Source organism: Larimichthys crocea, chromosome XXIV (genome assembly GCF_000972845.2).
Source record: "Larimichthys crocea isolate SSNF chromosome XXIV, L_crocea_2.0, whole genome shotgun sequence".
Lineage (NCBI taxonomy): Eukaryota > Metazoa > Chordata > Actinopteri > Sciaenidae > Larimichthys > Larimichthys crocea.
Window position 1 is genome coordinate 12401182 of NC_040034.1, and position 13338 is coordinate 12414519.

The 13338-nt window shown below is 41.5% G+C and overlaps 1 protein-coding gene across 3 annotated transcripts in view; it reads left to right on the forward strand.

Moving 5' to 3' along the window:
- The first annotated feature begins 10806 nt into the window (after positions 1 to 10806).
- Positions 10807 to 13338, forward strand: part of esrrb (estrogen-related receptor beta) — a 45682-nt gene continuing 43150 nt past the window's right edge. The window contains exon 1 of one of the 3 annotated variants that reach the window (XM_027274496.1): positions 10807 to 10998. The gene's annotated coding sequence lies outside the window, so the exon portion shown is untranslated. 3 annotated transcript variants of the gene reach the window in all.

Consider the following 13338-nt stretch of genomic DNA (forward strand, 5'->3'; position numbering starts at 1 on the left):
TGATCATTGATCAATACTGCCTCACACAGAAGAGTGTCAAATGAGATATATCCATAAGAGGGGACAAAAATCAATAAGTAAACTCCTCCCTGTGCACAAACAGCATTTAGCATTACTGTCCACATAGCAGAGTGTTTATTAGTCGTGTGTCAGCTTCCACATATGTTATCACAGATCTATAGCAATCTCTGAATCCATATGCATGAAGCTGTGGTAAACACCTGGGTGTGGGACAGTCACAGGCCACTGCTGTCCCAGCTGCAGCCACATCAGCCGGGGAAGGGGAGCAGGGCCGCTGGTCTAGCAGATGGCAGTGTGGGTTTTGAAAAGCCATGGCCCTGAACGAGCCTCAGGCAGCCCCAGAGGCCAGCGCTCAGCCAAAGCTCCACATGTGGCAAGCCAGGAAGGACATTAAGTGGATAATAGTTAATAGTGAACCAGGTCATTTACTATCATGTGCGTACTTTATGGAGCAAAACCACTAGTGTGTGCAGAAGGGGCCGTGGCTGAGAGAAGGTTTAACTTTTAGATGCAGATAAAAGTGCTAAATGATCGCGCAAAGCCATTTGCAGACTGTCACATTCTTGGATAAACATTGTGCAATACTTCAGGTGCTTTAATAGCTTGCTGTTGGGTTGATGAGAAAGCATATTAGTGCAAATGTTGTTCTTTCAGTCATATGACTGACCACAGAATATGGCCTTGCTCATTTCAACATTTTCCACCCTAGATGTTATTGCCCCTCTCCTTTACAGGGCCCAGGGCCATGTGATGTGTCACTCCATTATGGTTAAGTATAGATGAAGAGATAGCCTCTTTAATATCCAGGAGCTCATTTCACAGTGGCTGGCAGGTCACAGCATGATGACAGCTAAACAAGCCAGTCTACAGGATGGAACATAAGCCACACAGAGCATGTGGACTGAGGCCTGCACTCTCCTGAGTGTACAGAGGATACACTCAAGATGGATTGTTTTTAAGATACAGTTAGTTGTGCGTTTAGTAATTTGCCCTGTTAAACATGTCTGAATTAAGAAAAATGCAGTTTTTAAAGGCAGCACCAGGCAGAACATTTTGAGTTTCTTTGTCTGTAACTTCACTGTTAAGAGCAGTCTGTTTTTTCTTCTTTAGTCACAGTGATGGACTTTGTCATTGGCAGATGCAAAGCAGGGATATCTGGGGACACATAATAGGATTTCCTTGTCTACATTGTATTTTCTACTAAAGTGAATTAGGACATCTCTTTTCTTCACGTGGTGAAATAATGTAACCAATAGGTGCATTCAAAACCATTTAACCACTTTGTGCTGTATTCATAATTGGATTTTAACTGCAGGTTCCTTCAAACATCTAGCCATCACCATCTCCAATATTGGATTTTTCAAATACTTCTATTCATGAGGCCCTCTCTTTATTCCCTTCCTGTTGAAACGACATGGTTTTTAATCAGCCAATGCACAAAATGTCTAACTGCACTGGAGTCATTAAACCTGTCTCTACACAGACACATGCACACATCCCACTGACTGCATAGCCCATTAGAGAGATGGAAGATTATGGCCTAAATGAAGCTATTAGTTACGCAAACCTAATGATCATCTTATTTGTATGTATAACTCTGATGCAATCCCCTTGCTCAATTCAAATATGTCTTCCCTCAGATGATTTTGGAGGAATTGAGTAAAAACAACAGCAGCATCAACAACAAAAACAACATCAGGACCCATAATGAAAGGAGCGGAGGCAAAGGCACTCAGGCGATTGCATCCATTACCCCTCTCCACTATATGGACCCCTTCATAGGGATTACCCCTGGTTCCAGAGAGGTTGATTATTAGACGCTCGCAAAGGTTTCGTTTGAATCGCCCCAGTTAAACGAGAAATTGCAGGCTGAGGAGAGAGGCTAATAACAGTTATTAACCCCGTGCGGGCGGCGGTGTAAAAGAGCGCCACAATAACGAGGTGCACCACCAAGGTTTGAGGCGCAGCGCAGCTAGCACACCCCCGAGGAGAAGCTAACTTATTAAAATAATGAATTAGCCGACCAGATTACTGCAGCCTGCGGCAAAGGCAATTATCCCCCTCCAAATCCCTGGACAGGGCTCCCTAGCGCCACCATAAAACAAGTGCTCAGAAAGCGGGAGCCCTCCGCTCCACACAAATGAATAGTCTGTTAATTAGGATCTCTCCCGCTGCGGGTAGCCTTCCCACTGCCATAACAGAAACCACTTCCACGACAGGGAGAGGAGGAGGGGAAACAGTAATGGAAGGATACTGAGCGGGTGTGAATGCAAAAGATAGTGAAATGTGTAAAAGAGTGATGAGCGAAAGTGAGCGCGAAAAAAGTGAGACTGCGAATAGTTTCAGTCGTGTGAACAAATGCATAGAATGACAGCGCAAGAGCTCGTCTGATTGATGGCGAGACAGCAGGAATCGCTGGTGGCCCTAACTGAAAGCTGTGTGTGAGGCCTCTTTGGAAACAAACAGGGAGTCAATCCCAGCCCAGAGCTGTGTTCTCTGCTGAGCATTTGACGGCTTTATTGTACAAGGTCAGGTCTAGTGAGCTGAAGTGGCTTGAGAATCAGTGCTTTCCTTCAGTAAATAAACCCAGGCAACAGTAATTCTAGGGCCAAACTGTGCACTGCCTTTAAATCCTTTAAACATTTTTAAATAAAAACTAATGAAGATCACCTACAGAAGCTAGGAACCCCTTTAAAGAGTTAAACCCTACCGTAGTAGGGGTTATCGGTCCTGGCGTGAAGAAACAGTCAGACAAGGATGGAAGTGAAGTAGGCCAGTGGCCACCCTGAAAAAGAGCCTGCTGTACTTCATGACATATATACAGCCTCTAATGGTTATAAATACTAAAGTATCACATGGTTGACATCATGAACCAAATCTGGCCACCTTCTGCGATCACCTTCCAACTCCACATCAGTAGAAATCACAAAGTTTTGAAGGCTGGACTCACCTTGTCCTGCATAGCTACACTTACACAGAGTGGGGAGATAACTGTCAAAGTGGAAACTGTGCCAAAGGGATAACTGCTACACATATTGTAGTTCAGCTCCCTATTTACCGTAGAGGTTTTATTGTGCATTCAGTTACAACGTCTGTGTGAAAGATTATATACATGATCAGATTCATCTGGTTTCTACCAAACTGCTTCTTCCACTGCACGTACGTTCATTTTTTATTTTCAGTGTGAATACTGCTCACTCCCTTTAGATTTGTGTGTTTTCTTTGGGAATGTTACATCCTGTTTTGCATTAAACAAAACTGGTTTGTCATGGAAATATTATCTTCCATAATTTCAGGTACCCCTGGGTATAATATGCCACTTTAAATGAGAAAATATTACATTACAGTGATGTGAATTGTTTTTTTCCATACAGCACTGAATTTACTGTATGTATAAATGTACATACAGTCATTTAAAAAAATGAAAAATTAATAGTTTGTTAAGCATACTCTTTAAAGCGTGATTTGCTCCCAAGAGGAGGATTATATAGTTACACAGATATGCAAGGCACGAAACAAGACATTATGCCAGTGTACTGTATGAATATGCCTGCAAGGCTTGACATGAATGCAATTTCATGTAATTTGAATGCCTTTCATGAGGCAAGGACTCTTTTGAACTGTCTTAAAAAGCTCATCCACCGTGGTAGCTGCCAGTGGCCCTGGGTACAGAGGAGTCATGTCGACAGGCCCAATTAATGATGGGGCGTCTGAGAGTGAATGAATGAGGAGCTTTGAGAGGATTCCTCCACCTTAAATCCCCCTGTGCTGCTGCTCCCAGACTGCCTGTGAAGACAATCAAACGGCAGCAACCCCCTCCTATTTATCACTTTAAGACATTAGCCAGACATGGGCCTGAATATTAACCAGCTCCTTTTCCAGGAGAGTTCCTCACCAAAGGCTGCGTGTGGCAACATACATTTTTAATCACAGGGGAAAACGAAGCCTCTCAATCGCTCTCATCTATTACTGTGTGCTTAACTCTCCGCATTTTTTTCTCCAGGGCTCTCCAAACAGGAAACAAGCTATCATTGTTGCTGCTGAGATTTTTGCTTTAATTTGTATATTGTTTAACAACATTGCTACAATCATGATTTTATGCTCAGTTTCTATCTGTGGGTTCTTGGTGGATCCCTGTGAGTCCTTATCTGGTACAAATTGTTTGCAAAGCACAATCCAACTCTCTCAGTGACTATCGTGACTATGCTGACAAAGTTCATTTCCCTGAGTTGACTGTGTGTCTTCCTGCGTAGGACAACTGGGCTGAGGCAGTGGAGCGTGAGCCAAGGCCTCCACAGCTTAATTGGAGTCATGTTCTCCAGAGCCTGGAGCTGCTCCTCTCCCTGCACCGGTCTCTCTGGTGCTGGGCCTGTGGTGGGAGCAGGAAGGGTAGGGCACGGGTACCAAGCATGCAGGGAGATGATCTGTTCACCCCATCCTCTCCCTCTGGGTCCCCCCACTGTGACACATGGCACCCTGGTAACAAGGTCACTCCACTATTGTGGCACCACAGGGGGAGATGGCCTTATTATCAAGAGGGAAGACATTCTTAAGAAGAATCTAAAGGAGAATCTGATCTCCAATCACATTTACTCACACAAGACAAGGTTTTTTATATCCAGGAGGTTTCTTACTAAGTTTTTCAAGGGTAGAAATCTTTATTTAAAGACTTTTATTTTGAAATACTTTCTTTTGCTGCATTGTGTAAGTTTAACTTAATAAAACAGTTATACAACTCACAATACATTTAATTAGATTTTAACAATAATTACAGAGCATATATACGTGCTGCAGTGCATATGAAGCAACTAATGTTGTCATTTTCATTATGTATGTGTCATTTGGTGGTTTTACTAATCTTATGCACTAATGATAAGGCATAATACTACCAGAACTCTTCAAAACGTGAATCATTATTCTCTAAAATAGGATTTTTATAAGACAAGCAGGGCACTAGATTTTTGGTTGAAAGTTAAAAAGCTTTCTTAGCAATTTTTAGTGTCCCATTTGTTTAGGTAACCATTTATTAATCACTGTTTAGTGAGGAAATTACAGAAATCAGTTAAAAGAGGTACACCATGCATGGGCTGGCAATGCACTGCCAGCATTTATCAATCTCAATTTCTTTCACAGTGTTAGAAAGTGAAAACTAAGGAAAGTCATTTTGTGCCCAATGAAAGTTTTCCTTTGGAAATTTTGCCTTCCATTAAGAATCGAATTAAGCACCGGACCAGTGCTTTCTAGAAAGTCCAACCCCCTCGAAATACACACACTCACACACTTCTAATTTGTGATTTATTATGTTCTTGATGTATTAGGAGCATTGGTGTGCTGTTGAGTGAGCGGTGGTTTATCCACTCCAGAATGTGTAGAGAATGTGTGTGTGCATTTTCCAGTGCATATGTGTCACAGGGAGGGGGGAGATGACGAGCGTGTAACCATCATTCACTGCTGTGGGTCAGCCCTCATACGTGACAGCAGGTGACCAGTGTCAGGAAAGGTCACAGGCCTGCAGTCTGCACTCTATCCCAGTTTACAGAGCTTAAAAAATTCTACAGACAACCAGGCAAGATTTGACTCTATAAGACAGATATTTACAGGTTGGAGTGGAGCTCACTTAGCTGGAGACCTCTTTGCCTGGTGCGTTCTCTCTGTCCCACTCTCCTCTCTCACTATTTCACTTTCTTTATTGTACCTTTGTCTCCAGCAGCACGTAGCCTTTCTTCCTGGCTCGTCTGTCTGCATGGACCCTGATGACAGTGAGGTCTGGAGGCAGTGTTTTTGAACATCTTTCAGCCTGGCTACTCTCTGTGGGAGTCCTCTGACTTGAAGGTACTACCTTATTTGTCTAATGCGTGACGCACATTTGACATTCACCTGTGTGTGTGTGTGTGTGTGCATGCCTCTGTGTATGTATGTGTGTTTGTCTAGACCTTATTCTTGTGTTCACAGGCCCATTAGTTAAATAGATAAAATGCATTGTTGCTCTTTCATCTCTGTATGGCCTGAGGGGTGTTTTTCCTTGATTGCATTACAATCACAGTAAGCGTTCCCTCATTAGTGGTGAGCATGTTTTGATTTCTTATTTTAGACAGGGAATTTCACAAACACACATGTATACAAATGCAAATATTTTTAAATATTCTGAGTGCAAGTAGCTAGATTTTAGTTTTCCTAGGTAAAATATTGTGTTGTTTTGGTTTTATTTATCAGGGAGGATAAAATCTGCCGGATGAAGATTAGCTATGAAGTTTTACGTGGGAAACCTTTGTACTAGCCCCTACATTGTGGGAAAAGGGCATTGATAGGAAGGCAGATAGAGCTGATCAATAGGTAGTGCAGTTTTCTCCCCAGGCCTTCTTTCATATCTCTCTCTTGTTTGTGTTTTGAAGGGGTCGGGGGTAGGGTCTGGTAAAGTGGTGGTGTGGGCGGTCTTCTGCCCCTTTATCAATCAGGATTTTAATTACACACGTCTAGGGCGACAGCTAGATTAGAAACCAATCGACGCTATCAGCCACAAAATCTAATTACTGTTTATTGACAGATAAGGGCAGGCCCCCTTCACTTTTCCAAATAAGATAAACCTCCCCCCTCGTACACAATGAAGAGCGGTGCATACTGTCCATGAAAGACTCTATGATAAGTAAACCCACACTGCTGAATTCCTCCATGCTTATGGACAGACGTTACCTCTATGGCCTTCTCTGTTATAGATGACACAGGATCAGCGTGAGGGAGCCAAATTACACCTCTCCTTTAAACTGCATAAGCTTTGTAATAGTAGAAGCCCTATTGCCAAATTTTAGAGCTCATCTCTGTAACCTTTAACCCCATATTTCATAAAGTCGAGTTACTCTTTTTTTTTTTGTAAGTTACTCATAAATCAATGGGGTCTTAATGATGAGTAATGAGTGACCCTTAACCCTGCCGAACACACACAGGTGAACCAGCCCCTCTCCTGCAGACGCACGTCTCCCCAGAGGACAGTCCATCCTCGCCCCTCACTCTGAGCCAGAAAAGCTGCCCCCAACAACCTCCTCAGCCTCACCCATATCAGCCATAGTTTTACAGCCTCCGTCACCGCGCAATGCACTTTGCCTTTAAAGCCGAGAATCTGCCTCAGGTAAATATGGAGTAAATGATTGGATTATTGTTCTTTCATTTGGCTGTGTAGTAATGGCTGGATTATAAACATTGCAGAGTATAGATTTCCTGTCAGATCCTATGAATCAGACATCCTTATCTCATTTCCAGACTGCCGCTCCAGCAAGCGCTGCCATCTCCCAGCCAGGGAGTCTGGGAGAGCGTGGGGAAGCCGTAGACGTGCGCGCGCGCGCACACACACACACACACACACACACACACATACACACACACAGACACACACACACACACACACACACACAGACATAAACATAAACAGACAGACAACCAGACAAGCACACGCATATGGGTTAGAGGGAAAGAGAGAGAGAGAAAGAGAGACAGAGACACTGTTGTCACCCAGCACAGCACAGGCACTCCAAAGTCCATTCGAAGATTTCAAAAACCACTTAGGTCCCCTGTCCATATTTGTTAAGCAAGTAAATCTAAGGGCTACGGCGCACTGAATTCAAAGAGAGAGAAGAGACAGCGATGTAGAGAGCATGAGAGAGAGAGGGGGAAAGGGAGAAAGATGTCTCCTAAATGAAATTTAGGCAAGGGTGGGTGGGTTGGTGGTTGACAGCAGGTGGAGGGAGCGAGGCTTTGGACCCTCTGATTTGGTTTGAATCACGCAAAGAAAAATGTTTGGGTTTGAATTATGCTGCATTTTTGACCAGGACTGGAGATTGATGCCTGATTCATCTGACGCTTGGACATCATATCAGTAGATGTGTCTGCTATGTTTCATGTTTTTCTCTCTCTGCCTGCCTCTTCCTCTTCACTGAATTTCTTTTCACTGGATTACCAACAGTGCAATTGAGTTAGGGAGTTGTGTGGACCAGTAACTGTTGTACGAGCATGCTTTTGTTGGAACCCATCAAAACTCACCGCAGAACTATGGAAAGTCAACAACACGCCAAAAACAAAAATGTAGAGTACATGTATACAACTACATTAAAGGTAACACTGACTCTAAAGCAACAAACAACAAAGAAAAATGTGAACCAGTGTGTGTTGAGAGAGCTTAACTTGTCATGCACCCATTTCAGTCAAGCCATCAATGTACAACAGAGGACAGTAGAAACTATGAGAGAAATTTGCTTTTAAAGGCCACAGTGATGTTGGCCATTATCATAATTTATTTGATGGTGACATTCAGAAAACCATAAGAAAAGAATGAAATTACATTTTATGGGGACAATCAGTTGATTTGAATACTCAAATATATGAATATGTTTTTGTGGATAATATTTCACTGGCAGAGACAAGTACTCTTCTTTTAGGTGAACCGAAATTGATTCAGATTTGAAGTCCGGCTGCAGCTAACAATGACATTTATTATCAATTATTCTGCCGCATTTTGGTTAACTGGCACAATAAAAAAAATGGTCAATAAAATGTCACAAAGTAGTCAAAAATATCTTTTACGATTCCTGAAGCCCAAAGAGGCGTTTTCAGATTGCTTGTTTTGCACGACCAACAGCCTAAAACGTATAGAAGTTTAAAATTCTATAAGGCGAGGAAAGGCCGATCCTCATATTTTTCGAAGCTACAGGATGCTTGAAATGTTTGTATAAAAACTTGATTGGTGATTTAACAATTATTATAACAGCTGCCTACTGATTTTCAGTTGATCCAATAACAGATTCATGGACAAATTGTTTCAACTGTAGTTTAGACAAAACTCCATGGCATTCTTCTATTTAAAAGCACTGAAGCAATATTGGGTTGGGATCACCCAGTACTAAAGTGTAGAAAACCAGAAAAACAGAATGGTTGTCCTGATCCAGTCACCCAACAGTAACACCAATAAAAATAACACAGACACTGGGTCAAAACATCCTGTAGGTCCTGGGTAAAGTTAACCCAGTATTGTGTTGGTCCACGCTGGGTACAATCTGAACCCATTTCCTTTTTTAGTGTGTGACAATATCTCAATGACATTACATATTATAGCCATACATCTTATGGCTCCTACTTTTAAGAGAGAATTGTTTATGTTCGCCGATAAAAAATCACATGTGAATTCATAAATTGAGTGATATTCTCCTTCACAGTCTGGATAATCTTTCTGTGGGTTGTTGAGAGCCGCTCACTGGTAGTTAATACACCTAACAGAGGGAACTGAACAGGACCGCTGTTGTCATTCCTTAGTGCTGAAGCGCTGTGCCATTACATTTATAGATTTTCTCTTTGATGGGATAATTTGGTCTTTATATCTCTCACAAATGAAGTGATCCTCAGTGCTCCTTGTGCAGCTCAATGTGCAGGTCCCATTTTCAAATACAGTTAATTGCATTCGAAAGAATCAATGATACTTTGACGGTGACAATATCATTCTTTTAATGTCACTTAATTTCCTCAGTGAAATGATTACATCAATAGCCTGGAACCCATTTCTATCTTTCAGCATGAATTAATCTATTAAGGACAATAATTACACGTTTGTAATGGATAGGTTTTGTGCTCAGAAGTAAATGCAGTCGAGTCTCCATTGTGCGCCTGGTTGTTGGCACTGTCCTGACTGTCATTCATTCAGTTTATGAATTACACTATCACCCTGGGAAAATAAATAAATAAAAGGTACCTCTGCTGCAGCTCCTTAGTGGCCTTGTTGTGAGATAGCCCTCCCTCTAGTGGAGATGATAGAGTTGGTTACTGCTGTCAGCTGGCTTCATGCTCTGGTCCACAGCTGAGGCAGTCAGTCAATGATGGAGAATGTAAAATGTGTGGCTGAAAACCTTTCACAAGACAGGATACAAACAGAAAATATATCAACATTTCAAATTTTTTACATCACATTTCTTAAATTAAAAAGGCTCCAGAAGTTGTCAGATTAGGTGGACTGCTAGTAAGATGTATCTTTACATTTTTTTTTACATGTTGATATTTCTTCCATATGTGATGTTTTGCCATAATACTGACAGGGGATCCCAGAATAAGGCCAGAGGATCTTCAGAGGTCATGCAGAAAGGTTAGACAAGTTTATTTTCAGTCTTATGTATAATACATGCATTGATCTTTGTTTGTTTTTCATATTATAGTATCTCACTTTCAGAAAACTACATACCAAACTCCATTAGAGAATATACATGTATTTAAATAACCCCTAAAAAAATGAAATCAAATTGAGTGAGTGAAGTTTGTGGACGCCTTTGTTATATGATACAGCGACTGTGATCTCTGCTACAGACGCAACACTGCTATTGTCCTGTTATTTATTCATCAATTGTGGAAACCAGCCGACTGCCGAGTGGCGTTCAACCTTTTCACGTCTGCTGTCACCTGCCGTTTTTCTCTCAGGTGAAAATGTACCCAACACATCTCGCATTCACGCACACGAGCGAGCAGAGAGGCAAAATAAACCAAAATAAGAGCCCCTGACAGACTTCAAACAGCTGGAGAGTGAAATTAGTGAGTTTCCTTACCGGATGTGGTGCCTAGAGAAATTCACGGAGTAGTAAAATAAAATAATAACAGTTGCATAATACGCTTAAAATGTTTTTTATGTTTGTTTTGTTTTTTAACAAACGCAACCTAACAAAAAAAAAGTGGGAGTCAAAGTCACAATACATTTACATTTCTAACTTTCCCCCCCTCTCTTGAATCACGTTTGACCCCGCTCACCCGGAGCTCCTGCTGCCGGTGGAGGTGTTTGGTTTAGCCACAGGGCGCGCAGCCGGAGGAGGAGTTGATAGTGTGGCTGTGGTGTGTGACAGTTAAACGGCGCGCTCAGACACACAGAGCCACACCACCAGCACCGCCACAACCTGGAGACACGACCACGACTACTGTGCGCTGTGCTCAGCCGGGGATGTGACATGACTTGTCCGAGTAAGGTACACTACATATTCATCACCGTATCACATTCGACATACATTGTTTTGTTTTAGTTTTTTTTTTCTTTCCCAGTTTGTGTACTTTAAAAATATATATATATATATCTAATGCTATTTTAAATGTAGCATCGACGCACCTGTGGCTGCTGTAAATTGCATCAGTGTGCACGCGCGGTTTAGCTCTAATTGAGGCATGTAAAGTGCACGCGGACGTGCTTACACTGTACCTTGTCCTCTGGGAATAGTGACTGAATTACGTTATTGATTTGACCATTACTGTATGCATGAAAAGGTTAAATATGGCGACTTTATGAGGCCTGGCTGTCTGTTTATTTCCAGAGAAATTCTGAAAATTGTTGCATTTTTTATTTGTTAAATCTTTGCAAAGGTGCAATTTAAAGCTGTTTAAGAGCTGTTATGCTCTCTTACTCTCTCTCTCCCGGGCTAAACTTGTTTACATCACCAGACTTGAATGATATTTTGTGTAACAGTGACATTTAATCAATTAGAAAGTTGATTAAAGCAACATTATCAGACCATCATGACGCTTCATGTTGTTCTGTAGAAGGTCAGCACTGTGTAATGTTTATTTCATGACACTAATAGATCAAACTAAACAGCATTCAGTTCACTTTAGGTGAACAGTCTGTGACCTACTGTAACTTAAGTCTTACTCACTGTTTTCTCCTTTTTTTCATTGCACCACCCACACATGCACTACATGTAAACAAACAGACTCCCACATACACACGTGAGCTGCACATAGCGAATGATTGCAGATATGTGTGATGCCTCAAATCTCAATCATTTAAGCAAACAAAAAAAAAATCCACTTGTCATATACTCAACACAGTCCTTCTCCTGGTTGTCATACTCTGCTAACTTTGTCATGCCACATGTGATCAAGCGTTTGCCTAGTGAAGCTCTATTCTTTATTTGTATCTGATCCCTTCCTGTCAAATCAACTGTCACATGCCGTGAGTTTTTTTTGTTTTTTTCTTCATAACAGAGCTGATAAGAAGCAACGATAGCAGCAGCAGGGCTTTCATAGCTCACACTACGTGACAAAAGTCTGTGTGGTGTCAGTCGAAAAATCTTGGGAGGCCGAAGGAAAAATATGCAGAAATGTGATTTATCAAGTGAAGGCAGTTATCAACATGAAAGACAGTCCACAGGTTAGATACCAGGATAATACTGCAGTCTGTCACAAGTCTTGACTTAAACCATGCTGGATCAGCTGTTTGTACTGCTAGAATATGTTTTGTGTTTTTGCGCAGTCATAATTGAGTTTTTTTTTTTTTTTGACAGCTCTAAGCTATTCTTGAAATATTTTAAAAGAAGTTTACACCCCATGCGAGTTAGATTGGAGCACCGCAACATGAATAAATAGCTAAAAATATGGATTTAAAAATGTATTATAATTCTAATCAATAATAGAGTACAGTGTATACTGTGTCTTGTTTGTGCTTTGTGAGATGTACAAATATGGACAGGTATTTTCTTGTTTGTCCTGTATTTTGTTTAGGCTTATTGAAGTCTAAGAACTGTGTTTGATAGGGATTTTCTTCCTCTTTAAGGAATTAAACTGACAGGTGTTTGATTTGGCATCAATCTTAATTGGATTTTCATTTATTTAGTCATTTGTTTTTGTCAGAAAAAGAGACCAGATGCTGTGTGATCTATGGAGGCACTATTGCTGCACATCAATAGGCCTGTGATGATCAATAGGGATTGCGTGATGTTTTTGCATTGATTATAGAAACGTGAGCCGATGAATGGAACTGGATTCCTCTCCAAGGGTTATACAGTTCCTGTTCAGTAGACATAACTGGAGAGCAACAGAGCGACCTAACGCACCTTTTTTCATGAATCTGTTGGTGGATCTCGATTCCTCCTCGCTCACTCTTATTTTTACTGAAGTAACTGAAGAGCGTTGTCAGGCACCTTGTGAGTTTTAAAGAAGCTGCTGTTTCTTTCTGCTTGACTTAGCCAAGTGTCAGCCATTGCCGGACTGCTCATTTCTCCAATAAGATGCCATGGTAAGCTCTGTTCTTATAATGTGGGGATACAGTAACATGGAGACCCTCACTGACTGTGAAATGGTATCTGCATTCTCAGCATTCTTACTGAGCTTGATCAACAGTGAAACACAGGCGGTTCTAAAGCTGGGGTTAGAGAAAACAGAGCTGGATTTTCCGCTGCTTTAGAAGCTGATGGGCGTCCAGAATATGAGTTATGGCTTGAGATCATCTCTCACAGGTGGTGAAAGGTTTCACAATGGTACCTCACATGTAACACCGGCAAATGGAGGTAGCGACACAGCTCAATAAATACA